The sequence below is a fragment of the Physeter macrocephalus genome, chromosome 18, assembly GCF_002837175.3.
Source record: "Physeter macrocephalus isolate SW-GA chromosome 18, ASM283717v5, whole genome shotgun sequence".
In the NCBI taxonomy this organism is placed as follows: domain Eukaryota; kingdom Metazoa; phylum Chordata; class Mammalia; order Artiodactyla; family Physeteridae; genus Physeter; species Physeter macrocephalus.
This window is the reverse complement of record NC_041231.1, coordinates 97437176-97462888: the sequence shown is the minus strand read 5'-3', so window position 1 is coordinate 97462888 and position 25713 is coordinate 97437176. Positions and strand designations below refer to the sequence as shown.

The window sequence follows — 25713 nt, the reverse complement described above, 5'->3', positions numbered from 1 at the left end:
CCGTGAGCCATGGCCGCTGAGCCTGCGCGTCCGGAGCCTGTGCTCTGCAACGGGAGAGGCCACAACAGTGAGAGGCCCGCGTACTGCAAAAAAAAAAAAAAAAAAATTAAAAAAAAAAAAAAGAGAGAAGACAACACTGGTGTAGCTTACTATTAGAGAAAACAATATCTTTTTTTATTCATCTTTGTTTATAACTTAATCCAAATTTTTATTCTTATTTCACACACTGATTGAAATATCATTCTACAAACCACATCTGCTGTATCAGAAACAGCTAATTATCCCCCAGTGTGCATTCCCTTCTTTAACAGGTGAACCCCCAACGTTTAGCTGGCTATTGCCCAGCCTGCCTTTCAGCTAGATATGGCCATGACCATGTCTGGCCAATAGGATCGAGGAGAAATGTCATGTGCATCTTCTGCGAAGTATCTAAAGGGAAGGATTGTTCCTTTCTTTTTCTTTTCTTCCTTCCTGATAATTAAATGCAGATGAATAACTTGGACCCTACAAACCTATTGGCCGCTGAGGGGAAGCACGTGTGGGTGATGGGGGAGTAACCCAACAGAAGGAGGCTGGTCCTTAATTTTTACAGAACAGACACACTAGCCCTGCAACACCTACGTAGCTCCAGGGTTCACTTCATGAGAGAGAAACAGATACCTTCTCTATTTAAGTCACTGTTATTTGGGGTTTTCCGTTATGCTCCACTAGACCTAATCCTAACTGATATACCAAACTGAGAATCAAAACTTATAACTCAATTTGTAATTTCCAGAAAGTGCAAAACAAAATTCTGCCCAATATACATGTACACAGCTTTGCTTCCAAAGTCCAATACCAATTCCTTTCTTCTTTTTTTTTTTTTTGTATATTAAATGGGTCCATGGCTCATTTCAACAAAATAGGCCAAAATAGTATTACTGTCTTTCCCCATCCTCGTTCCTTTGTGACCTTCTTCACCGAATAAAAGAGAAGCTGAGTGGTATCATAGAACGTGCATGCAACGTGCAATGTGAGAAGTTAGCTCTCACCTCTGCCTTTTTTCAGCCACGTGACCCTGAATAAATGACATCCTGTATTCAAGAAGCGGAGTGAATAATTTCCATTCGAATCATTCAAAATCCCCACTGGGGTTGCTGTATTTAATGATATAAATACATTAAAGAGCCTGGCAAGTGTCTGACGTGTCGGAGGGGTTTGACAAATGCTTACGAAATCTAAAAAAAAAAAAAAAATTCAACCACAGAGCAAACAGCTCCCAAGAAATTGACTGTTAATCAATAATTAACAAATTCCTCTTTTAAGCAGAGAGAAAAACGGTGCTCCTCACAACAGGTGTCAGGATCTTCTGTACACGGCTGGATGCTGAGGCTGCTTACCTTGCAAGGTTAGAGCTGTGAAGTCCAGCTCCCCCACGGAAAGTAACGATTCATGGGGAGTCCAAAACAAAAGCCATCATTTGGTGTGAGTCGAAAGGTACAGTAGGTCATCTGCAAAGATGGCAGCCAATCACCCTTCTCAACTCCATACACACATGTGCGCCCCACTCCACACAGCAAGAGGCAGACAATTTTCCCCTCCCTGTGACTTGCTTTGACCGATAGAATGCACCAGAGTAGCATCTGGTGAATTACAGGCCTAGACCTTAAGAGGCATTGCTGCTTCTGTTTGCTCTCTTGGAAGCCAGCCACCAAGTAAAGAAGCTTAGGCTAGACTACTTATTGAATGATGAGGGACTCCTGAAGGGAGGTCATGTAGAAGAGAACCAAGGCCTCCCAACTGACCACCAGCGTTAAGACCCCAGACAACCCCCCTCCTGGATGTCCCAACCCCAGCCAACTCCAGAGGAATGCACCACAAGTGGCCCCAGCTAACATCAGCGGGAGTAGAACTGCCTCTCTGACCCACAGAATTGTGAGGAATAATAAGTCGTTGTTGCTTTAAGTCACTGCATTTTGGGATGGTTTGTTACACAGCAATAAGTAATCGATACAAAAGAGGAGCATTATCCCCTATGGTGCTTAGAACACAGGACACAGGACCCACCACCTCAATGCCTCCTTCCAGTAAACCCCCAAGCCTGTGACCTCAATCAGAGAAGCTGCAGTCTCAGCCATCCCAGCTTAAAGGCACTTACTGAGCCCTGCATACCCATACTGTTTGAGGTAACTGCTTTAGTATGTCCTTTTATTATCCTCTATCTCTTGTGTATTACCATTAAAATGGCAAATAAGAAACAACATAAGGGAAGACTTGTGAAGATAACCCAGGATCCAACAATGAAGTTTCTCCCCACCAACTGGCTGTGCCAAAGCACTACAGTTAAATTCCCATTCTCTAATCCTAAGTGAATTTCTTGTTACTAAACTCTAGAGTAAAATAATGATAGCTAACATTTATTGTGTTCTTACCACGTGTAAGGCACTGTGCCAAGCTTCAGAAGTAGGATAACATTTCTTTTTTTAAACAACTCTATGAGGCAGATTCTATTCGCTTATGTATCAAAGGTTAATCAACCAGCTACTGTTCCAGGTACAGGGGGATACAGAAATAAACAACATAGACAAAGACACTGCCCTCATGGAACTTGCATTCCAGGGTTGGAGAGAGACAATAAGCAAGTATAGGATGGTGAGAAATGCAAACTGTGGGAAAACATGAAGCAGAATGTGAGCCTTCCTGATCAGGTGATATTTGAGCAGGAAATGAGGATGTTAGCCCTGGAGATGGATATGAAGGAAGAACATTTCAGGCCAGTACAACTCCCTGAGCTAGGAATACACTTATTGTGCTCTAAGAATAGCAAAGAGGTCTGAGCAGCTGGATCAAGAAGAGAATATTTAGAGGTGAGGCCTGAGAAGTAGCGAGGAGACAAAGCAAGTGGGGCCTTCTAATCCATGGCAAGGACGTTGCCATTATGAGCTGGGAAGGCACAGGAGAGTTTTGAGCTCACCTTTTCAAAGACCCACTCTGTCTATTATATGGTGTGGGGAGGAGGGACTGGTTAGGAGGCTAAGGTAATCATAACATGACGATGATGACTTGGACCATGGTGGCAGCTGAGGACATGATAAGAAACAGCAAGCGTCCAGAAATAACTTGGGAAGCAGAGAGAGCCCTATTACTGTTAGCATTATTACGCCTGTTTCACAAACGAGGAAACTAAAGGTAGAGTAACCTGCCCAAGATGATATAGCTCGTACCCTCGGAACCAGAACTCAACGCAGGGTTTGACTCCAGAGCACATCCTCTTCACCTCACTGCCCTACTGCCTGACTTTTAAAATCTCTCAGCTTCATGAGTCAGAAATTTCACAGGTCAAACTGTCCCAACTCTACCCTGATCCATCTACACATAAAATAGAAATAGGCCAAGCCCCAGCCCAGTATCAGCTCAGCAGACTGTTGAAGGAGCACAGTGCCCTCGTGCCTTAAATAACCCCTCCCCTTTATGTGAAACGAGACTCAAAGCCGCGCTCTTGGACGTGGACAAGCTCTTGGCCCCAGCCACGGCAGGCGTGACTAATTCCCCAGGATTCCCTAAACTCTGGGTGAATGGCTCTTCTCTGTTGAGGAGGCGGCCAAACAATTCCTCACAACTGATGACCTAAAGAGATCAGAATGACAACGTCACAAAACAGTCCTAGAGGAGACTTACGAAACCATATGTTTTTAAGCGTTCAAATAATTTTCTCATCACCTGCCACTCGGTAAGTTAAAAAGTGAGGCTGGGAAAGAAGGTTTCCACTAACCATTTCCATGAATTGGAGAGTTTTCACCCTCTTGCTCTACTTGGAATTTTCTTGCTCATCAAAGTTTACATTGTGATTCAGTGATGATCCAAATGTGTTTGTGCGGGTGCTTCTTAGAAGAAATGTGTATATACAAAGGCCCTGACACAAAAGAACACATCACTGTAAGTAATCGGATCGTCATGACCTTGATGCACTCCGTTTTGAAATTAGAAAAACAAAAACCTTTTCTTATGAAAGTCTTGTTAAAAATCCTCTAACATAAAATAGTTTTCATTAAAGAAACCAAGACCCCTTCCCCCGATTTCAAATTTCCTATCAAAGACAAAAAGGCCTTCTCTGATTCAATCTCTCTCTCTCGTTCTCTCTCTCTCTTTTCTTTCCAAAACAGAGGACTCCAAGATTTTCAGCTGCAAAGCCTTGGAGACCCCTGAGGTTCAACTGTTAAGAACACCAATTTCCGACTGAGGAATCACATGCAAAGAGAGTGAAGGATAACTGACATCACAATTTATTGCCCCAAAAACAACCTTCTCAACTCAAAGCAAAACCGTAAGTATTGGTGAGAAAGACACTGCCTGTTAACTGGCTGTGAAAGAGTGATTTACAATGCATTTTCCCTCACAGTAGAAGGCCTCTTGGCAGCCACAAATACAGGTTTTGTGCATTCAGAAGCAAAGCTTAGAGGAACAGAAGAGAGTAAAAAGGATACTCGGCATGGGAAGTGTGCCCTTTTCCACCACACTTATTCCATAAGGTCACAGCACTAAGAGCTCTTGGAAAATTTCTCATTAGGAAAACAAACTTTCACCATGATAAAGACAAAAACGGAACACTTTCTTTTTTTTTTTTTTTTTTTCTTTTTTTCCCTCTTAAGTAGTTTCATATCCATTGAAATCTCCTGCCCGGCACTTACGGCTTACAGGAAGATAGCCTTTGCACAAATGAGGAAAATGCTAATACAATTTTAAGCCACAGAATGACATGACCTAACGTTGCCAGAGATAGATGATGTAAAATAGCATTAAATTCTTGTATCTGAGGGACCTGTCGAGCATTACAGCTAAAACAACACTGTAAGATAAGCAGGCGTCTAAGAGGATTCTTTCCTGACATCACCCGGAGAGAGGTTAGTTCAAAGAGATTGCGGGAGGATCTGGGAAATCAAAAGGGTGGAAGGACAGAAAAGGCGTCTGGAGGAGAGAGAAACTCGCCTAGTGACCAGACCTTCAGAGGAACTGCCTAGTAAGAAACTCTACCCTTCTTTCCTACAGTCCCCACCCCAGGTCACAGATTCCTGGAGCGCACTGGAGCGGGAGCCCACCGAGCCTTCTCCCCAAACCTGGAGAGCTTCTAACATGTTTGCCTTAGTTCTTCCAATCAGCACAGATGCCCCGGATGCAGGAGCATAGGACTCCTCTCCCTCCTAAGACAGACATGGTCTCCAAATAGGATTCATCTTTGGGAATTAGTCCATTTTAGGACTACTGGGACATGGCTGGATATTAAGAGAAAAATGGGTGTAGATGACAATTTTCTTCACAGAGTTTCTTTAGCAGACGTGAGTGTGTATAACCACAGAGTGAAAAGGTATGGAATCCAGAACAAAATGAAAGGAGGGGTTCCAATGCAGTCTGTCTTTAAGCAAGTAACTTAAACTCTGGGTCTTATTTGTTAAATGGGGTTGGAATAACTGTATCAAGGACTTGCTGTGGATCTGCCAGGAGGCTCTTTATCCCAAGTGCCTGGCACAAGGCGCCACTGAGTTGGGACTCAATGCGTGGGGGGTGCCTCCCGTGCTGAATCGCCCGAGTTGATCCCCCTAAACCCAGACGTGGGGTCAATAGGGCTGAGTATCCACTGGCTGTGCTGACTGTTCTGAGGCTAAGAATGAGAAGAAAAAAAATATATATATATCTAAGGAAAAGAAATACATCGTCCCCTGTCAAGAAGACTAGATTATATAAAGGGAGAGGGAGATAGCTGACAGCCCATCAGCACACCAACCATGGGCCCTGACCATGCACAGGACTGCCACCCAAAGTACAGGATGCCCAGTTACCTCTGAATTACAGGTCAACAAGGAATAATTGTTTAGTGTAAGTACATCCCAAATATACATATGCTAAAATTTTATTTGCTGTTTATCTGACATTCAAACGTTCCTGGGCACCCTGCATTTTTATTTGCTAAATCCGGCAACCCAGAGCACCCCGTGCACTGGTCCACCAAAGCAATTTGGAAGGAGATCCAGAAAATTGTTTGGAAAGTCAGAGAAAGAGAATCTCAGGCGGCCCACCATCCACTTTGCACACATTGAGTCCAGGATGTCGCCCCCCCATTCCTAGGCAGTATCAAGTGTCTGAGGAATGGAGAGTCTGTCTTCCACTAGTCATTTCCAGCAGGCAGGGAGTTAAGGACACAGGTTTCATCATCACTGCAGCATCACTAAGCCTCCCAGGGACCCGGGACACAGTTCACGTTCCACAGCAAGAACCTGGGCTTTCTGCACTCAGGTGATTGCTTTTCTCTAGACAACTTATTGCATTTACCCTAATTGCTATGTCTCTTCCCACCTGAGGATATAAGTTAACACCCCCTCCCCGCCAAACCTCATCGGGTCCTAGGCTGGTCCTCCCATCACCCAAGATACAAACCACATCTGCAAGTTGTCAGTAGCAAGTCCCCTCTCCCCAAGGCCTGTCCTTCAGGCTCAGCTGAGGAGGGTGTGAGAGGTGAAGAAAATCACATCGGAGCAATGAGGCCTTCCATCGAGGGTCCGCAGTCACGGGCTGAATGGACACACAGGAGAAGGCCTTGGAACGCTGCAAGGGCAAAGTGCAAATGAATACACCGTAGACAAAGTCGATTTGAAAAAACTCAGCCTTCGGTCCTCTGGGCCACGGGGAATGTCCCACTGTTTGTGACATGTTCGGACCTCCCCCACTCAATAAACATAGTCCTGGGGAGCTGAACCCAGGACTAGTGCAGGACAAAGAAACCCAGGGGCCCCAGCAGCAAGCAAAACAGTGGTTTGTTAGCTGTGAAGAAAAGACCAACTCTTGAATTTCCTCCTTCCTGCTGTGGGAATACATCGTTGATGAAGCCCATCCCATCACGCACGACCCACACACATCACAGAGCGGAAGCCGCCAGTCTGAGAGTCAGAGGAGGAAGGTACGGGGAGGAACTTGCAAGGTCAAAGTGACCACCTGGGGAAGTCTGATGACTTGACACGTTTAAACCATTCTTAGACGGTCCGGAAGGATTAGGAGCAGAATGAAAGGGCATCCGAAGGGCTGTGGAAAGAGAAGGCGCCAGAAACTTGAGAGTACCTCCTGGAGTTTTACTGAACGGCCTGCAATCTCCTGGGGCACAAGTTAAGAAAAGGCAAACGGGCAAGGAACCAGCCAGCCAAATACAAAGGGAGAGGAGCGTGGAGGAGAGGTTAATTGTGGCCGTCAGAGATGAGTGGTTACACGGGGAGCTTCATTTAAAATTAACGAGGCATTGGTTGCATTTTATAGGTCGTGGTAGGAGCAGAATGGAATGGCTCCTTGGAAACTTTTCCTGACCAACCCCTTCAGGCCAAATAGACAGACACGGGGTCTCCACGCCGAGAAGCACAAAGGGACATGGATGCCAAGAGCCAAGGAAAGGAGAGGGGTCCCATCCAATGAGCACGGGCCAGGGTCAGTCCAGGAGGGGTCCTGGGGGAAGGAGAGGCCATGAGGCCCTAAGGATCAGCATGCTTGGAACTTGAAGCTGAACCTCTTGCTCTGCCCTGAGATCACATGCAAGAAAGAAAACCCCAACACCAGCTGAGTCTGAGTTTCCTCATCTTACATCCCCACCCTCAGATGTAGAAACAGTGTGAACAGGGGAGGAGAGATGCTTCTTGGACTCACCCAGGCAGTGCCAACAATTTGGCATGGATGCTGCTAGAATCTAAGTTGGGATGGGGGGATGAGGGTGGACTAGCCTCTTGGTGCCTCTATCAGGATGATCCTAAATCATAAAACAGGCTGAAAGTTGCCTCCCCTGAGAAGGCTCCCCTAAAGTGCAGGTGGAGGGAATTGCTTCTTCCTTTGTGCATTTTGTTCAAATTTCTATCATCTCATTTTACGGATTTTTTTTTTTTTGGCCATTGCTTGACTCAGGAATAAGAACTTTGTCTCATTTATCTTTCCCACCATGCAGGATAATGAAAGCTTAATAAAATTGTCTGTAGGTAAAGGAATGAAAAGACAGAGTGAGGTTCTAAATATGGTAACTAACCAGAGATGGGGATACACCAGAAAAGAGGGAGGACTCGGGGTTAAACAAAATGCACACATCCTAAAGCTGCAAGCTCAGAAGGAAAGAGCATCATGATAATGGGAAAGACCTCCAGAAATATTCCAGGGGAACTGGGAGCCTGGAATTGCAAGCACTGGGCTGGGGAATGAAGCTGAAATAAAAAGACAAGGTGCCTATCTCTTCTTATAGGATCAAAGTTTCCCAACACCAGGAAACAGAGGCTCATAAGACTGTCAGGAATCAAAAATCATGAAACATTCACAGCCTCATCTAGCCCCAAATGCTTTGGCCCTAGCGCCGAGATGTCTAAAATTGTAACTAACTGTTTACCAGTCGATTTCTCATCAAATCCACCTTGTAAAGAAACCTGAAATAGTGGGGGGGAAATACTGACATGAATCAACCAGCTCATCTTTTTCCTCTCTAAAGAAAATAGCTTGAAGAGTGTTCAGGTAATACCCACAATCGAGAGAAAAGGAAACGAGTTGTTCTGAAGAGACATCAGAATTCAAAGTAAAACTATAGATACAAAGGACTAAATTCCAAGCTGCATACTGGTCAACCTTTCTTCTCCTAGGAAGACTCCTCTAGGACTGCTTTGGAGATCTCAAGCGCAGACCCAGTGGCCAAAAAGCCATCTTCCTCTTTATTCAGTTGTTGTTCCATCCACACAAAAATATACACGTTTTGAACCTCCAGGGTAAGGAAAGAATGTCTCATGTATCTTTTGCAAACTTCCCTGCTTCTTAATAAAGGGTAGGCTTATAGTAGGTATTCCAGGCCACGTGACCAAGGCACAATGAGGACGGGGCAGATAAGCAATTCAGGACTATTATTCTGAGTGTAAAGCTGAAAGCATATAGGAGTTGGATGGAGAAGGGCCATACAGGCCACTTAAGAGGCTTTGTCTTAACTCTATAAGAAATGGGGAGTCATTAAAGAGCATCAGGGAAGGAGTCCTGAGTCCTTTAGCTCAGAGAGATGATTCTGCAGAGGGCAGATGGAGGGCAACCAGCCTGGAGGCCACTGTAATAGGACAGGCGAGGGCTGATGAGAGCCTGAGCTGGGCCCTGCAGTATAAGGGAGGAGGGGGAGGGGAGAGAAGGTTGTGTGGCACTGGACTAGGCACTGCAGGGGACAGTACAGTGGATCACACAGTCCCTCCCTTTGGGCTCTGGGGAGGGGCCTCACTGAGTTGCTGTGGATCCAAATGCCGTCATTAAGTTGGTTGGTTGACCTTGGAAGCCAGACTCACCTTGTGGGTAAAAAGTGGCACTTTCTTCCTAAGCAAGCGAATGTCCCCACTATCAACCACGTTGGGCCATAAAGAGAAGATGAAAGACTTTAGACTTGGGGAAGGTATCAAAGAGAAACTGCACCCAACATCTGTTTAAAACAGCAAGACAGATTTTATTCGAGCTACTGCAGTAGGGGAGAGAGACTTCAGTGTAGAACTGAGCTCGACTCTAAATATGGCAAAGACAGCTGGGGATTTATAGCCAGTGGGTAGAATGAGGGAGTCGGTGGTTGGAAAATCACTAAGAGGAACTTGATTAGATATCAAGGGTGGGGGGATTCTCGCTAAACGGGGCTCAGCAGGCCAATGATGAGGCTTAGTCCAGGAGAGTGTTCAGAGGAGCCTGACTAGAGTTTGGTCAAAGTGCTCTGCTCCACAGGGCAGAAGGCCCACTGAAAGGGCCCCAAGATGACTCCACAGATATGCAGAGGCAGCAGGGAAGAGGTAGGTGGGAATCTGCTGGAAACTAAGCAAGGACCTGAAGCCAGGTTCAGGGCCTCTGAACCCTGAGAGAATCCACTGCTGGGGTGAAAGGAAAACATGAACGTGGAAAAGTGAGCATAAGCATAGAAAATTTCATGATAGAGAGAAAAAGAGACCAACAGAGAAGAGCAGCAAAACCAACAAGTGTTGATTCATGTGTCAGGTTTAAAAGACAGGATCCCACCAGGAGAATGTGTGGAACAAGCTGGCAGTCACTGGGGATACCCACAGTCTATAAGCAGAATCCTGAAAGAGTCACTGAACTTCTTGCCTCTGGATGTAATGGGGGTCTCAGAGTGATTGTGGATAGACCATTACAAGAAATGTGACCTTACTTTATTCTCTAAACTGGTGAGGTAGGCCATTCTGGCTACTACAGGCTTTATCTGTATAAATGTCCTATGTTGCAGGGACCAACTCTACTAAAACAGATTAGAAATGTTTTGTTTGGGGGATGGGAGAAAGCAAAGTTAACCTGAACTCAGAGAAATATTTCCAACTGGGGAACCCAACAGATCCCTTTGTCCACCCAGACCCCTGAGATCAACAAAACAGGGCTTGCCCAAGTGACTCTTCCAACTTTCTGCCAGAGAAAGCTCAACTTACAAGCTAAGAGCTCGGCTTGGTTCAATTCAGCATGTTAAAAGTCCCTCCCTCACTCAATTCCCAACTCCTCTTGGCTTTATTATATATGATCAAGTGAGTTTGAATGAAACTGTCTCCAAGTCCTCATTTTTCTTTCATACTGACAATATTATTTTTATCAAGTTCATATTTCAAGAAGCTTTATTCTTCTCTGACTTTCCTGAACCAGAGGAAATCATCTTGTTCCTTCCCTTGGGTTTGAAAGAAAACCTTTCCATAACTAATGTTTATCAGCAGTGCCATTTCTTTTGCAAGAAATTGAAACCCCCTTGACATAGAAAGGAAAAGGACACCAGAGCTGGGATGATAGACAGACACCAAAAAAACCTTAAGGGAAAGGGAAGTCCACCTTTCCAGAAGCTCTGCCCTCTGTGTGCCTCTCTGGGCAATGCGCTCGCAGAGTCTAGCCAAGAACGCTTTCGAAATGTGTAACAGCCAGTGCAGCCTGCAGGCTGACCAATCAGAACAGAAAAGGGTCCCTGGCTGGATTCCTTTCACTTCTGGATGGGGGAGAGGGGATTTCTAGGAAAGCACAGCAGGTGGTATATTATGCACGGTGCTCCAGAAAAACAGAACCAATAGGAGATATATATGTGTAATATATGTATATAATATATATATATTTGATATATATACAGGTATACCTCGTTTTATTGTGCTTCGCTTTACTGCACTTCGTGGATAGCGTGTTTTTTTACAAACTGAAGGTTTGTGGCAACCCTGCAGTGTCAGATGATGGTTAGCAATAAAGTTGTTTTTTGGGGTTTTTTTTGTGGTACGCGGGCCTCTCACCGCTGTGGCCTCTCCCGTTGCGGAGCACAGGCTCCGGACGCGCAGGCTCAGCGGCCATGGCTCACGGGCCCAGCCGCTCCGCGGCACGTGGGATCTTCCCGGACCGGGGCACGAACCCGTGTCCCCTGCATCGGCAGGCGGACTCTCAACCACTGCGCCACCAGGGAAGCCCTAAAGTATTTTTTAATTAAGGTTTGTACATTTTTTTTAGACATAATGCTATTGCACACTTAATAGACTATAGTTTAAACATAACTTTCATATGCACTGGGATACCAAAAAATTCGTGTGACTTGATTTATTGCAATATTTGCTTCATTGCAGTGGTCTGGAGCAAAACCCACAATATTTCCAAGGTGTGTCTGTGTATATAGAGAGAGACAGACATGCAGACAGACAGACACAGACAGAGAAAGACACAGAGAGACAGACAGAAAGAAGGAGAGAGATGGTGAGACAGACAAAGAGACTGAGACTTCAAGGAACTGGCTCATGCAATTATAGGGGCTGACTTGTCCAAAATCTGTAGGACAGGCCAGCAGGCTGTGCAGGATTTGGTGCTGCAGGCTTGAGGCAGAATTTCTTCTCCAGAAAGTCTGTTTTCACTCTTAAGGCTGTCAACTGATTAGATGAGCCCACTCACATTATCAAGGGAAATCTCCTTTTCCTAAAGTCAACTGAGAGTAGATGTGAGCCACATCTACAAAACACCCCACAGCAACACCCAGAGGAATGTTTGATCGAATAACTGATACTAACAAGAGTCTAGCTAAGGTGACATGTGAGACTAACCAGCGGGGTTGGGGGCAGTAGGAAAGGGGGTCACTCAGGGGATTTGAGGTAGCTGCTATTCACCACCCCACAGAGGAGTATTTTTTTTTTTTTTTTTTTTTTTTTTTGCGGTACGCGGGCCTCTCACTGCTGTGGCCTCTCCCGTTGCGGAGCACAGGCTCCGGACGCACAGGCTCAGCGGCCATGGCTCATGGGCCCAGCCGCTCCGCGGCATGTGGGATCTTCCCGGACCGGGGCACGAACCCGCGTCCCCTGCATCGGCAGGTGGACTCTCAACCACTGCGCCACCAGGGAAGCCCGAGGAGTATTTTAATATTTTAAATAGTAGCCCTGGTGTCCTCCCTAAATGGAGTTTCTATAGAAGCTCATCGCCCTTTTGTAGTTGTAGCTACAACTTTTTCAACTGGTTCTGTGCATGCAGCCTCACAAGAGTTCCTGGTGAGGAAAGCAGAAAGAAATGGGGCAGCCCCATATGGGCTCCAGGAGCAGTTTCGAGGAGAGGCTGCTCTACAGTGAAGGATGGAATGTCAAAACATCTGGTCTTCATGACAAAATTCAGCTCCCCAAATTCAACTCACTCCCAGGCCATTTGGGGGAAATGGCCACCATCACCCTAAGAGGAAAAGCAAATTTACTATCATCATAACAACAACTCCTATTTATTGAGAACCTGCTGAACAATGTGTCATGAAACCTTCAATAATAACATGTAAAGGATAAGAGTGAGTATCCCTCTCCTCCAGATAAAAAAACCGAGACTTCAAAAAATCAGGTAGCTTATCCAACATGATCCAGGTAGTAAGTGGGAGAGCTGGGATTTAAACCCAGCTCTGTTCAATTCAAAGTCCATGTTCTTGGCACAAAATTATGGAAGCAAATAGATGTGCTAACCAGCGGATGGTGAGTTACTCTAGCTCAGGTAGTCTGCCCAAGGTTAAAGACCAGCAGTTTTAACCAGAGTGGGAAAGTAGTTTTCATTGTTGCTGGTTCATCTCTGGTAACTAAAACTCAGACACTATGGGTAGCGCTAATTTTCCAGAAGATCCATGAATCCTTGGTTTTGCTTTGGTCCTGCCCAACTCCCATTTTCTTCCAGTTCCGTGAGTCCAATGCTGAAGTTTCTAACAGGATGCTAACTAGGGTTGATACTCTAACACACATAACTTCCTATTAACAACGAAGTAAGTAACTAAAAATTTATCAGCATGTTTTGCTACTGTATTATTCTGAATGACATCCTCCTTGCCCCCAAAGCAATAATACTTTGATTGCAAACTGCTTCCCTAACCAAATATACTCCTTCCCACAGAGAACCGCTACCATGGAAATCTATACAATAGATTCATTTTTGTGGCACTGCATATCAAATTTGACAACGTAATTTTGACATTTGGTAAAAGTGCATCTTTGTCTACATCCTCATAAGAAGGCTTGCCTAATAGTATTTTTCCCAAATATTCCTACCGTACATATTTTACGCTGACATCAAAAAATGGGGGGGGGGCTTCCCTGGTGGCGCAGTGGTTGAGAATCCGCCTGCCGATGCAGGGGACACGGGTTCGTGTCCCGGTCTGGGAAGATCCCACATTTCGCGGAGCGGCTGGTCCCGTGAGCCATGGCCGCTGAGCCTGCGCGTCCGGAGCCTGTGCTCCGCAACGGGAGAGGCCACAACAGTGAGAGGCCCGCGTACCACAAAAAAAAAAAAAAAAAAAAAAAAAAAAAAAAATGGGGGGGGAAGTTATCTTATTTTTGGTCTTGCTTTTTGATTTATGTTTTTTAGACATCTGAAGAGGGAGTTTTCTCAAAGTTAAAAAAATACCTGCAAGTAAGGTTGTGATGAAAATGATTTGCAACTCCTACAGCATATTCACTATCATGAAGTCAGTACTAATGACCAAGCTCCCCTTTGCAACACCTCCAGCCACGTGTGTTCCTCAACGTTCTCCCTGATGCCAAACTCCTCTGGAAAGATTACTCTGAATGGATTCATGGGAAAGAAACTGGGCTTATTTCACGCCAAGAAATTGGAACCACATATGATAAAATAATGCCAAATTATGCTTGGAACTAGGATATGCTTGTTTCCGATTTCTTGTGACAAAAGAGTTCCAGATTACAACCAAAGTGTACAATGTGGAATAAATCCTTTCTTATTTTTGGATATTATAAATATCCCTAGCACTGTGTAATTTGCAAAAGAAATTCTTAACTTTGCTCAGTCTTCACTATATTACTGTTCCCTAAAGGGCAGAATTTTCTATAAAAGGGTATCTTGGACATCACCCAAAGGTGTTTACTTACTGAGGCTGCAAAAAGGGCTTACTATGAAATGGTCTCTTAGTTGATTCCAAAGCATGAAACCCAGGTAGTGTTTCATAGTGAGACTCTAGTGAATTCCTTTTAAATATCTACTGAATTCAATGTTAACAGCTTACTATTGACAAAATAATCTGTCATTTTACTCTCCACCCAAATGAAAATTGCCTCAAGTTTACTTCTGTTTTAATCTCATGTAGGAAAAACAACTGAGAGGGGATACCTACTTTCTGGTATATAGATGAACTCTTAATGCCTCAAAAAGCATATTTCAATCGATGATTTTTTAAAACATGTGTAATTGAAGGTATTGATATGTTCAGTTTCTATATCCTGATTCATTCTCTAGTATTCCTTGTCATTATTTTGAGCTTAGACAAAAGACCAATTAGAAATGATGTCCTCCATTTGTTTCTGCCAAAATATTGGCAGAGAAGCTCTTTGACCTATACCTGTGTTAGGAGCAATGAGAGATAGAGACGTGCATTATGATGGTCCAGCCCTTGAGAAGCTTAAATACCATTTAAGATGACATATGCATTTGCTTAATGATTATTAACAATGCAGACCAAAAAAAAAAAAAAGACAGTGAGTACTCTAGTGTATCACACATCTATCCATCTGTCAGTCTCTTGATCCATCCATCATCAATCCATCTTATTGGTTTTTTTCTGGATTTCAATGTAAGTTACAGACTTATCCCTAAACACATCAGCATGTATATCATCAACTAGAGTTCAAGAAAACAAAAAATGTTGAAAGTGATCAAATTTGGGGATGAGAAAAACTCACTGGTGTCAGTGGGAAGTATAACATGCAAGTGAAATGCTCAGAGGCTGGAGATAGTCACGGGGGCCATTCCCAAATTTCCAGAGAGAGATGATGAGGGCCTGGACCAGGGCACGGATGGAGGGGGCAGAGAGGAGACAGTAGAATTGACAGCTCTTGACAACTGGTAAGACATGGGGGGCAGCATGAGGAAATGGGAGGAATCCAAGGTCACTTCCAAATTTCCACCGTGAGCAGCCATTAGGAACTGACTTGAGGCATCTGAAATATATTTGGGGGAAAAAGTTGTAGGTTGAATTTTGGATGTAATTTTTTTTTTTCCCCACACCTCGCAGTCTGTGGGATCTTAGTTTCCCAACCAGGGATGGAACCCGGGCCCCAGCAGTGGAAACATGGAGTCCTAACCACTGAACCACCAGGGAATTCCCTGGATGTAATTTTTAAATACCTATTAGACACCCAGGTAAATTAGCCCAGTAAACGGGATAGAGAGATCTCAGTTAGAGACACAGATTGGAGAGTCAGCAGTGTTTGTGTGGTGTGAAAAGGAGACTGTGCAGCCAGGGCCAAGAACAGAGCTTAAGGCAGCATGTAGATTTAAAGGGCAGGCAGGGGAGGGATGCCCATAAAAAAAACGGAGAAGTAGCTGGTGAGGAAAGAGAAGAACCAGGGAGAATAAGGTCTTGAAAATAAGGAAAGAAGACAGTTTCAAGGAGATGACCTTGTCAATGGTATAGAATGCTGAAAAATCAAGAAAGATGAGGGCATTGCAGAGTCTATGGGATTTAGCAACTTGGGAGTTGATAGCGATTTGCAGAAAAGTCATGAAGCTGGGGAAATGGAAGCCAAATTTCAGTGGGTTGAGAATTGAATGGAAGATGGAGTCATGGAAGTAGTACACGAAGACTCATTATTCTAGACATTTGGCCATGAGGGGAAGGAGAGAGGCAAGACACACACATTTACAGGAGAGGATGAGGGTCATGGAAGGATTAGCCTTACACACAGAGCACCTTGGCCGCACATAAATGAATGCTGGTAGTATTTAGCTGACGCTTAAAATACATGGCCTTATGTTGACAACTGTTATTGTACGTATGTATTATCAATACCTCCTTGGTCAGTCATAAACGTCCATGAACAAGTGGACCATGCACTGCACTTGTAATCTAATGGAACGTAAAAGCATGACCATTCCAGAGATCATTTACTACAGCCCCTGATCTATGGTTGAAGACCCCCAGGCCAAAAGACAGTGAGTCATAGAAGGACATGCACAGCCTAGTTGGTAAGGAACCACCCAGGCCCTTTACATGGTGTTTTGCAGTAAGGAGAAAGGTTTCGTTGTCCGACACAGTTGTGTGAAAATTCCAGTCTGGGAACCATCTCAAAGGGATAGCCTTGATCAAGTGGATTTCCTTCATGAGTCTCCTAGCAATGTGTTCATCTCTAGCTGGCTACAATAAAGCCAATTTCCACCTGTGCCCCCAGATTGGAATTGATTTGTTGGTATAAAATTTCCAGGCAATGTAATTTTTCAATTCCTATCACCTCTCTACTTTGCTCACATCTGCCTGTGGGAGTATTTCACGTTGCTTCAGGGAGACAATGTCTGATTTTCCTGGCCTGTCAGTAGCAGACGCAGAGCAGAGCTTCCGAAAGAACACTTGCCTTCAGAACCCCACATATGTCCAGGAAGAGTATTCTCTGGGTTCATTTTGGATTTCAAGTGATGGATGGATATGGGCCAAACCTTTTAACCTTTTCAATTTTCTACTCCTGCTTCTCCAGCTCCCTCTTCAACTTCCTTTAATTAGCTCAGCTTTAAGACCTTTAGAATCACCTAATGTCAGGCAAATGTAGTTGCCCTGTGCAGAGAAAGAGAAGTATGAGGTAACCCACTTTCGGGGCAACTGATTTATTACACGCAGAGAAACTTCTTGTTAGCTTCCCAAAAGTTATCTTTTCTCTTGTTATTTGGAAAGCACAGTAATTTTCCACTTATTCTTTACTGATGTAAAACAGATTTGTCTGACTCTTAGAGGAAGCTCTATTTTACACTGGTGTGTGTGTGTGTGTGTGTGTGTGTGTGTGTGTGTGTGTGTGTGTCTTTTTTCCTAGTAGACCACTACAATCATTTGGCTGTGCACAGCTATATTGGGCTTGGTTACTGCACTGTACTACACTTGCAAAAATGTTCTTTTCTAGAAAAAGCCTCTACAAGCTAAACTAATAACATCTGCCTTTCCAAAATGCCTTAACTGTATTGGCAAAAAAGCATTTCTTATTTTTTAAAGCCTACTTTCACTGGATTGTTGAAGCAGCACAATTAAAAGGATAATGACAATGTTACCCTCAAATAGATTTTCTTAAAATAATTGCTTTCCCCCACTGAGTGCTGGCACGGTGCTAGCGACATTCTGCCAGGGTCAGCAGGTTCTTTGATGTTGCCACCAGAAGACTGTCTCTTGCTGACCCCCTCTCTCTTCTTCCTCATCCACACTCACCCCAGTTTTATTTCACTATTGAAACTTGTTTCTGTTCTTGTATCACAGCCCCTTCCTTTTTTTTAAAAAAATGGTAAATAGGTAGCTTTCTCAATGGGCCAGCAGTTGCTGCTGCTTTATGTTGTCTTGATGGAAATCTTTTTATTCTGGGAGTCAAACAAACATTGATTTTGAGCGCATCACCATCCCAGAAATTGATGGGTTGGCCACAGAGTCATAGGTCTTCATATTCTGATGCTTATCTTGGGTGAACCTAAGAAGTGTGGGGATGTGCTGCATGAATAGGGAGCATCCAGCCCCTGCTGGGAGGGGACTGGAGTCAGGACTGGCCGTGCTGCCTACCTGGGCTGTTCTTCTGGGGCAGGGAGTGGAGGGGAGTCTGGCTTGTGGATGGGCGTGGGTGAGGCTGGCATGAGGCTGTGGGAAGGAAGCAATAGGGAACTGAAGCCTGTGTCTCTGAAACAGGAAGGCTTTAGAACCAAGTCCAAAACATCAAGCCACATGTGTGTGGCAGAGAACTGAGCTCTGAGAGGCAAGACAGAGAAAGGAAGGGATTCCTGGAGACAAATGCATGCAGAGGGAGAGGGCATTTTATAGTTGCTCTTTGCCCTGACTCTGGGCAAAGAGGACCTTGTTTCAAGAATCAATTTATACAGGAAAAAAATTGGACCACATATTCAGTGTTTTATTTTATGTCCAACTCAAACGGAGGCAGCCCATCAGCTAATATAGGATATACTTAATCTCTGTGAGAACGCAGTAGCTCCTTATCACTATATGCACACAGTCAAAATGCAAGACATTAGCTTAATTCTGTTGACATTGGACTTCGGTTCAGCCAGTGTCATTGGACAGACAGACCACCTCATGGAACCTACCCAGTTAGTGAACTAATTAATGGTGTATATCATGGAATATGAAGTTTTTCTCTCTTTCCCTCTGTTTATAATGATATTCGCGATACACAGTCAACACTGTGAGCACTTGCTTTCTCCCCAAGTGATGCATGGAGGACGGATGGAGGAAAATTGAAACACTTTTCCACTACGGTTACCTTTTCAACCCATTTGTTTATAATTTATCAACCACTTATAGGTTACAAAGAAAATTCACCACAATGTATTGCTTAGAAAGATGATGCAGGGAGTTTGAGAGAGAATCACTAATAAATTGATGGTGAAGTGCTTTGTTAATATAGAGTGCTATTGAAATGCATAATGAGGAGTGGCCCCCTTCAAGGTCACGCACTGGAGAAGAGGCTAGAACTCTGGATGCCTTACTCTTCATACAGAGTAAGATGCTGGCATACAAACCTGAATAGAGTATGTTTTTAACCCCACTTGGGTACTCCCCAGAGGGATCGCCACTTATTTCTACCCAATATCCTGGGTGAGGTTAACAAAGTAAACAAGAAATAGAGCAGTGCTTCTCAAGCTCTAATGAACAAACAGATCACCTGGAATCTTATTAAAATGAAAGTTGTGATACAGTAAGTCTGGGGTGGGACCTGAGATTCCGCATTTCAAATAAGCTTCTAGGTGATGCCCGTGCTGCTTGTCCAAAACGCTGCTCCAGTCGAAACATTTGGAGAGGTCCATAGGTTCTTTTAGTCACTAGGATTTCAACATGCTGGAAAAGACCATCTCTGAAGGATACAAAATACAAGATACAAAAATTAAAACATCCACGTAGGAGTGCCTTGAAGGCCACTGGAGATGTAGAATTGGAGTTTAGGAAGAGAGTAGGTCTGTGGATGTTTCGAGAACCATCCGTGTCAATTGATGCCATGATAATTCCATCGATAGATGATAGACTGATAAATAAATGAAATATATGGAGGACCTCAAACTTCTCAGTTCATAGCACAGTATCATCATTGGCTCATGCAAAGCCCCATTTTTGTTTGATTTTTAAAATTATTTCATTCATTCATCCTCCCCACCAAAGCAGTGTTCTAATGTGTTTGATGTGTAGCCTTTTATTTTGATAAGTCTTCTTATATAATGTATCTCATTTTGTGTGCATTTTTAAATTGAGGTATAACTGCATACAGTGACGTGAAATGACCTTAATTATACAGCTTGTTGAAGTTACACACATGTACACGTCTACATAACCAGCACCAAGATCAAGACAGAATATTTTCTGCAGCTCTGTGCACATATTTTTAATTTACATAAGTGCCATTGTCTAACAGATATCATTGTGTTTGGTACCTCATTCCACAGCACAGTATTTTCAAGGTTGATGTATGTGTCTGTGTTTACATATTTGCTTCTGACTACTTCAGAGCATCCTCTTTGTGCATCTGCCACATTTTATTTAACATTCCCCAATGAAGGACATCTAGATTTGCCACAAATAATGCTAGGACAAACATCCTTATTTGTGTTCTCTTATGGACCCAGATGTGATTTTCTTTTCTGGGATATATAACCAGAAAAGTGATTACTGAGTCTTGTTGTGTATACATACCTATTCTAACTAAAAGTTGCCACATTGCCTCCCAAAATGGCTCCACCAATCTGCACGTACAAATACTTTTTTCTAGAGTCAAATTTATATTTCTTGTGAATGTTCATTGTGTTAAACCGGACTCAAGGCAGCCAGGTTTTCTTTTTTTTTTTTTGGCCGCACGGCTTGTGGGATGTTAGTTCCCCTACCAGGGATTGAACCCATGCCCTCGGCAGTGAAGGCACAGAGTCCTAGTCACTGGACCACCAGGGGATTCCCAGCCAGGTTTTTTTTTTTTTTTTTTTTTGGGGCACGCGGGCCTCTCACTGTTGTGGCCTCTCCCGTTGCGGAGCACAGGCTCCAGACGCGCAGGCTCAGCGGCCATGGCTCACGGGCCCAGCCGCTCCGCGGCACGTGGGATCTTCCCGGACCGGGGCACGAGCCCGTGTCCCCTGCATCGGCAGGCGGACTCTCAACCACTGCGCCACCAGGGTAGCCCCCCAGCCAGGTTTTATTAGAGTTACATTTACATTTTGCCTATGACTGCCAATTGATTCATTCACTGATGAACTATTTATGGAGCACCCATGGTACTCCAGGTACTCTTCTAGGGGCTGGGAATAAAGCTGTGATGGAGATAAATTCCAACCCATATGGACTTTATGTTACAGTAATTAAAACATTAAGTGGGTGGAATCACTTAGGAAGAGAATATAGAGCAAGTAATAATGAAAACTAAGGGCAGAATTCTAAGAAACATCAAAAGATTAAGGGGTAAACAGAAAAGAAACCCTGGAGGGAGATCAAAAATATTCTGAGAGGTCGCAAGAGAACCAAGAGAAGTAATGACACAGAAACCAAAAGAGAAGAGAGTTTCAGAAAAGTCCAGTCTTCAAGAAGAAATATAATTAGGAGGTGACTCGTCACCAAGAAGTCTTTGGCACAAATCACTGATGGAGAATTGGAGAACGTGGGCTAGTGCACACCCTATGGTACTCAGTCATGACCCCTTGGACCTGTAACCATGTCCCTCACCCAAGCCCATGACCTCTACTTTTCTGAAAGCATTGGGACCCTCTTTTCTCCCCTTGGTGTGCATTCTTTCCTAAGAAACTCTTTCCCTCAATAAACACATCTGACTTTTCCATCTCTCTGGACAAGAGCATAAATTTTGAATTCTGGTACAAATACTGCTTATTGATCAAGGATAATATTTTGCTGGTTATTCCAAAGAGATGGACTCTCATCCTATCTAAGAATTTTGCAAATCTGTGTGCATTTATCAAAATTAGTCTGCAGAATTAAAGAAGAAGGAAGAGTGAGGAATAAATGGAAATTTTTTTTCTGGTCTGGGAGTTGAAAAGATAGCTTCAAATGTCATATTACTGCTTTGATGTAGGACATAACTCTGACTCTGTCTCATTGCTTTCATTCATCGCCATAATCATTATATATCAGGTACATTTGATTTTTTTTCTGTAAAATGTCTGTCCCATGTGTTCAATCCTTTGTATTCTCACAGTTCTCCCCCATGACTTGGGCCTGAAGCATGCAACAGCCTCAGGACAGGCACTCTACCTCACCTCTCCCATCCTGAGCATCACCATAAGGTGGGACACTCCATTCCCAAAATCATCAGTGCTTTCCCACCACGTCAGGATGACTCCCACGTGCCAGATTCACAGCCCTGAAACTTGGATTTCCCACCGCATCACAACCGTAATCCTCTGCTCCAGCCACACTAGACTGCCTTGACCTTCCCCAAATACACTATGCTCTTACAATCCATCATTCTTGTTCCTGCCATTTAGTATGTTTGGAATTCCCTCCCTGTATCCACGGTCCATCAAGTCCCATATCCTTAACCTTCCACTGCTCTGTCCAAACTCCCAGAACGGCAGCTCTTAGACTTTCTGGTTTCAGGACACTTTTACATACTTAAAAAGTATGAAGGACCTCAAAGAGTTTTTACTTTATGGATTATCAACTTACCATTATATAAATTAAACTGAGAACGTTTAAAAATATTTAGCAATTGTTCCTAAAAAACCATTACGTATTATCATAAAAAATATATTTTATGAAATAACTATCTTCCCAAATGAAAAAAAATAGCGAGAATAGTGGCAAAAATGCTTTGTATGTTTGCAAATATCTTTAATGTCTGGCTTTACTGAAAAGAAGGTTTCTCATATCTGCTTCCACATTCAATCTTTTAGGATATGTTGTTTTGGTTGAAGCATATGAAGAAAAAAATCCAGCCTCACCGAGATTGTACTGGGGTAAGGGAGGGGAATTTTAATAGCCTTTGCAGATAATTGTGGACATTCCTTTTTCATAGTAACCAAAACTGGAAAACTGAGTTTCTTAAAAGTTAACTCGCAGTGTGGAGTCTGAAACCTTATCAGTAAACTTTTCCTACTCTGTTATATTAAAATGTATTTGTTTATCTTGCACTTTGAATGGATCTTTTATCTACTCATTATTAATAGCATCAAGCATTGACCATTTGGAAAATATTGGTTCTTGAACTTACGCAGAACTTCCAAATGTTGACACATTTCATTAAAGAATATGTTTTTAAATTCCCATGCATTCACATCACCACCAATCTCATCAGAAAAGCTTCAAGTATTTAGAAACTGTCAAGCTCATGACGGTGAATACAAGTTTTCCAGAATTCTACTTTTTACTTGAAAGCTCAACTTTTCTAATTGGTAACAAAAATGCCAGTTGCTTCCTTTAAAGCCATAGGTTCGTGTTGTTCATTTCCTAGAAAATGTTGGGCAAATACCCAAGTCTGAATAACCATAGTTTATCTGTCAGTCATTGCCATAGGCAGAAATAATGCCCTCCCCACACCAAAGGTATATTCACTTCCCAATCTCTGGAACCTGTGATTATTTACCTTCTACAAGCAAAGGATGTGAATAAGTTAAGGCTCTTGAGAAACAGGGCTCATCCCGGGTTATCCGGGGAGCACATACACCAAGGACAGGTCTCTTAAAAGAGAGAGGGAGAGAGAGATTGGAGGCAGGAGAGGAGAAGACATAGAGACACAAAGAGGAGAAAGGAGTGTGAAGATGGAGGGGGAGACTGGAGTGATGCGGCCACAAGCCAAGGAACTCCAAGGCATCAGTCAAGGCATGCCACCAGAAGCTAGAAGAGGCAGGGGACAGATTCTCCTCCAGAGCCTCCAGAAAGAATGTGGCCCTGACAACACCTTTGGACTTCTGGCCTCCAGAACTGTGAAAGAATACATTTCTGTCGTTTTAAGCCACCAAGGCTATGGCAATTCGTTAAGGCAGCCCTAGCAAACGATTCTAGTCATCTTGCAAGTAAAAACTGGTGTTCCGTGAAGAAGGCTGATAGTTCAGCTGGCAACTCAAACAATCACACAGGTGCTCTTCCTCCAGACAGTCATGATATTTCAACACGGACCTCAGTGCTTTCCACACACTTCTCATTTTATCACTCCAGATATTAAAAAGATACGTACTCAAGAACTGAGATTTAACAAAACTAGTAATTTGTAATGCTTCATCAAGGATGCTCTTAACTGAAGCTGGCATTTTTTATACTACAGGTGTGTGGCGGTCAAGAATACCATACTGCTGGCATAGCGGGTGTCACTGCCTTAGTTCATGCCAAGGCACGAGAGTTTTACCTACTCTTACTTTTGCCCAATCAGTGCAAGATCAACAGAGAAAAAAGAAAAAAAAAAGAGAAGACAAATAACATTGTAGCATTATTATGAAACTTGTTTTGACTGCCAGGTTGCCCTGAAAGCGGCCCCTCCTGGCCTGTGGTCAACATTCGTGAACTGCTGAAGCAAATTTAGCAAGGGACTAATTGTAAAGCATAGGTGGTAGTGGCAATCACTGTACTCATCCTTAAATTTTTCCTTTTTTCATTTTTGTAATGAGATGGTGCTGGGGTGGGGAGGGGAGTTTTGTGTACCTGCAAAAAAAGTTAAAAAATTGTTAGCTCGCTTCCCGTTGCCACAACCGAAGGGTGAGGCGACTAGCCCTGGCCTGCTGTGCCCTGGCTCAGGGCTCCCTGTCTGGCCCCATCACATCCTCTAACCACTCCGGCCACCCGATGACGTGCAAACACCGGACAGCTTGGAGTCATCCACGCACACCACGGCCTTTCCCACCCCCACGTCTTTTCACATGCGACTCCTTGAGCCAGAATGCAATGTTCTCCCCCATCCATCCCTCCTTGTGCTCCAGGAAAAATTTAATTTAGCCTTCAAATGTTGGCTCCAGTACTTCCTCCCTTGAGGAGCTTCCCTCCCCAAGGAAGAATGACTTCGGGGTTTCTTTCTACTCCCAGAGTCAGATTAAAGGGCAGAGCAGCCGGGCATCTGCCCAGGACACTCACAAACATGGTCAGATAAACATCACTGGAATAAATTAGACAAATGATGCTAGTTAACTCAGGTTGCCACAGGCAACTCTTTATGGAACAGGTGAAATATAAATTAGTAATGACAGATGAAGCACATGGTGATCCAAAATGGAGCCCCTCAGCCTCCACACCGGCCTCTGCCCCTCTAAGAGTGTTTGCCCTGGACAGAGGAGTCACCCCAAACAAACACAGGCCATTTCTGAGACACTTGCCTGAAGTCATAGTTGGAGCTCGCAAAAACTCTGAAACAAAACAATGCAAGGTAGGGCGGTATTTACCGGAAATGGGTGGGTCATATCACTGTATAAAACTTAAACACTTTAACATGCCTCCCCCAAAGTTGCCTGCTTTCAAAAATTGTAGTTCCAAAAAAGGTTAGCTCTTCTGGTACATTCAGTGTCTGTCCTGAATCCCATACTTTGAACAAGAACAAAAAGGTAAACAGTTTTTATTACTAGAGAATCCTCTCCACATCCACACTGATTATAGGTTGAATGTATATTAAAGGAATATCAGTTTGAAGAATGTCAAATTATTAGTGTGTCTGGGATACCCATGTGTTTTCAGCCAGTCCAAGCTTCTGGCTTCCTCTTACTTTACCCATTCGTCCATCATTGCATGGTTTCATCTCAACTTAATTATTTTGACTTCCACCTTCCCACTTGACAATAAGCTCCTTGAAGGCAGGGACTACCTTTGTATCCCAGGGTCTAGCCCAACGGCTGGTACCTGAGACATGCTCAGTAACTGTCTGTTAACTAAGTGAATACATGATGGTGGGGGAGGCCTTGGCACATGCAAAATTTCAGACATCTGTTATACAAATTCCACATACAGTACCTGCACTGATAACAGAAGCAGAAGTCCCAAAGAGAAAACCAAGCTCCTTTGGTGATCCGCTTAATGAATCAAGTATCTGTTGAACGACAAACACCAGCAACTCGCCAGCCTCAGAGCTGAATGCTGGGGGAACGCAGAACAAAACAAGGTTCCTGCCCTTCTGGAGTGAATAATGCAAACTCTGTAGACAGCTGTGAAACAATTCGAGAAAGATTAAGTGTGTGGAGTACCATAAAACAAAAGCTGGCAGAGGCCCTTAAGGGGACCCAGAATTTGAATGTAGGATGCTGCAGAAACCTGTTCCTTCCTCTATTGTATAACAGTTGAATGCAGAC

At 43.8% G+C, this 25713-nt stretch overlaps 1 long non-coding RNA gene across 1 annotated transcript; it reads right to left on the bottom strand.

The window, feature by feature from the left end:
* Positions 1 to 1361: 1361 nt before the first annotated feature.
* On the bottom strand, positions 1362 to 25634 carry LOC114484312 (uncharacterized). Its single transcript, XR_003677034.2, has 3 exons — positions 25379 to 25634; positions 6409 to 6576; positions 1362 to 1490 (listed from the first exon to the last, which is right to left on the bottom strand). It is a non-coding gene; the product is annotated as an uncharacterized lncRNA (long non-coding RNA).
* Between the last annotated feature and the right edge of the window lie 79 nt (positions 25635 to 25713).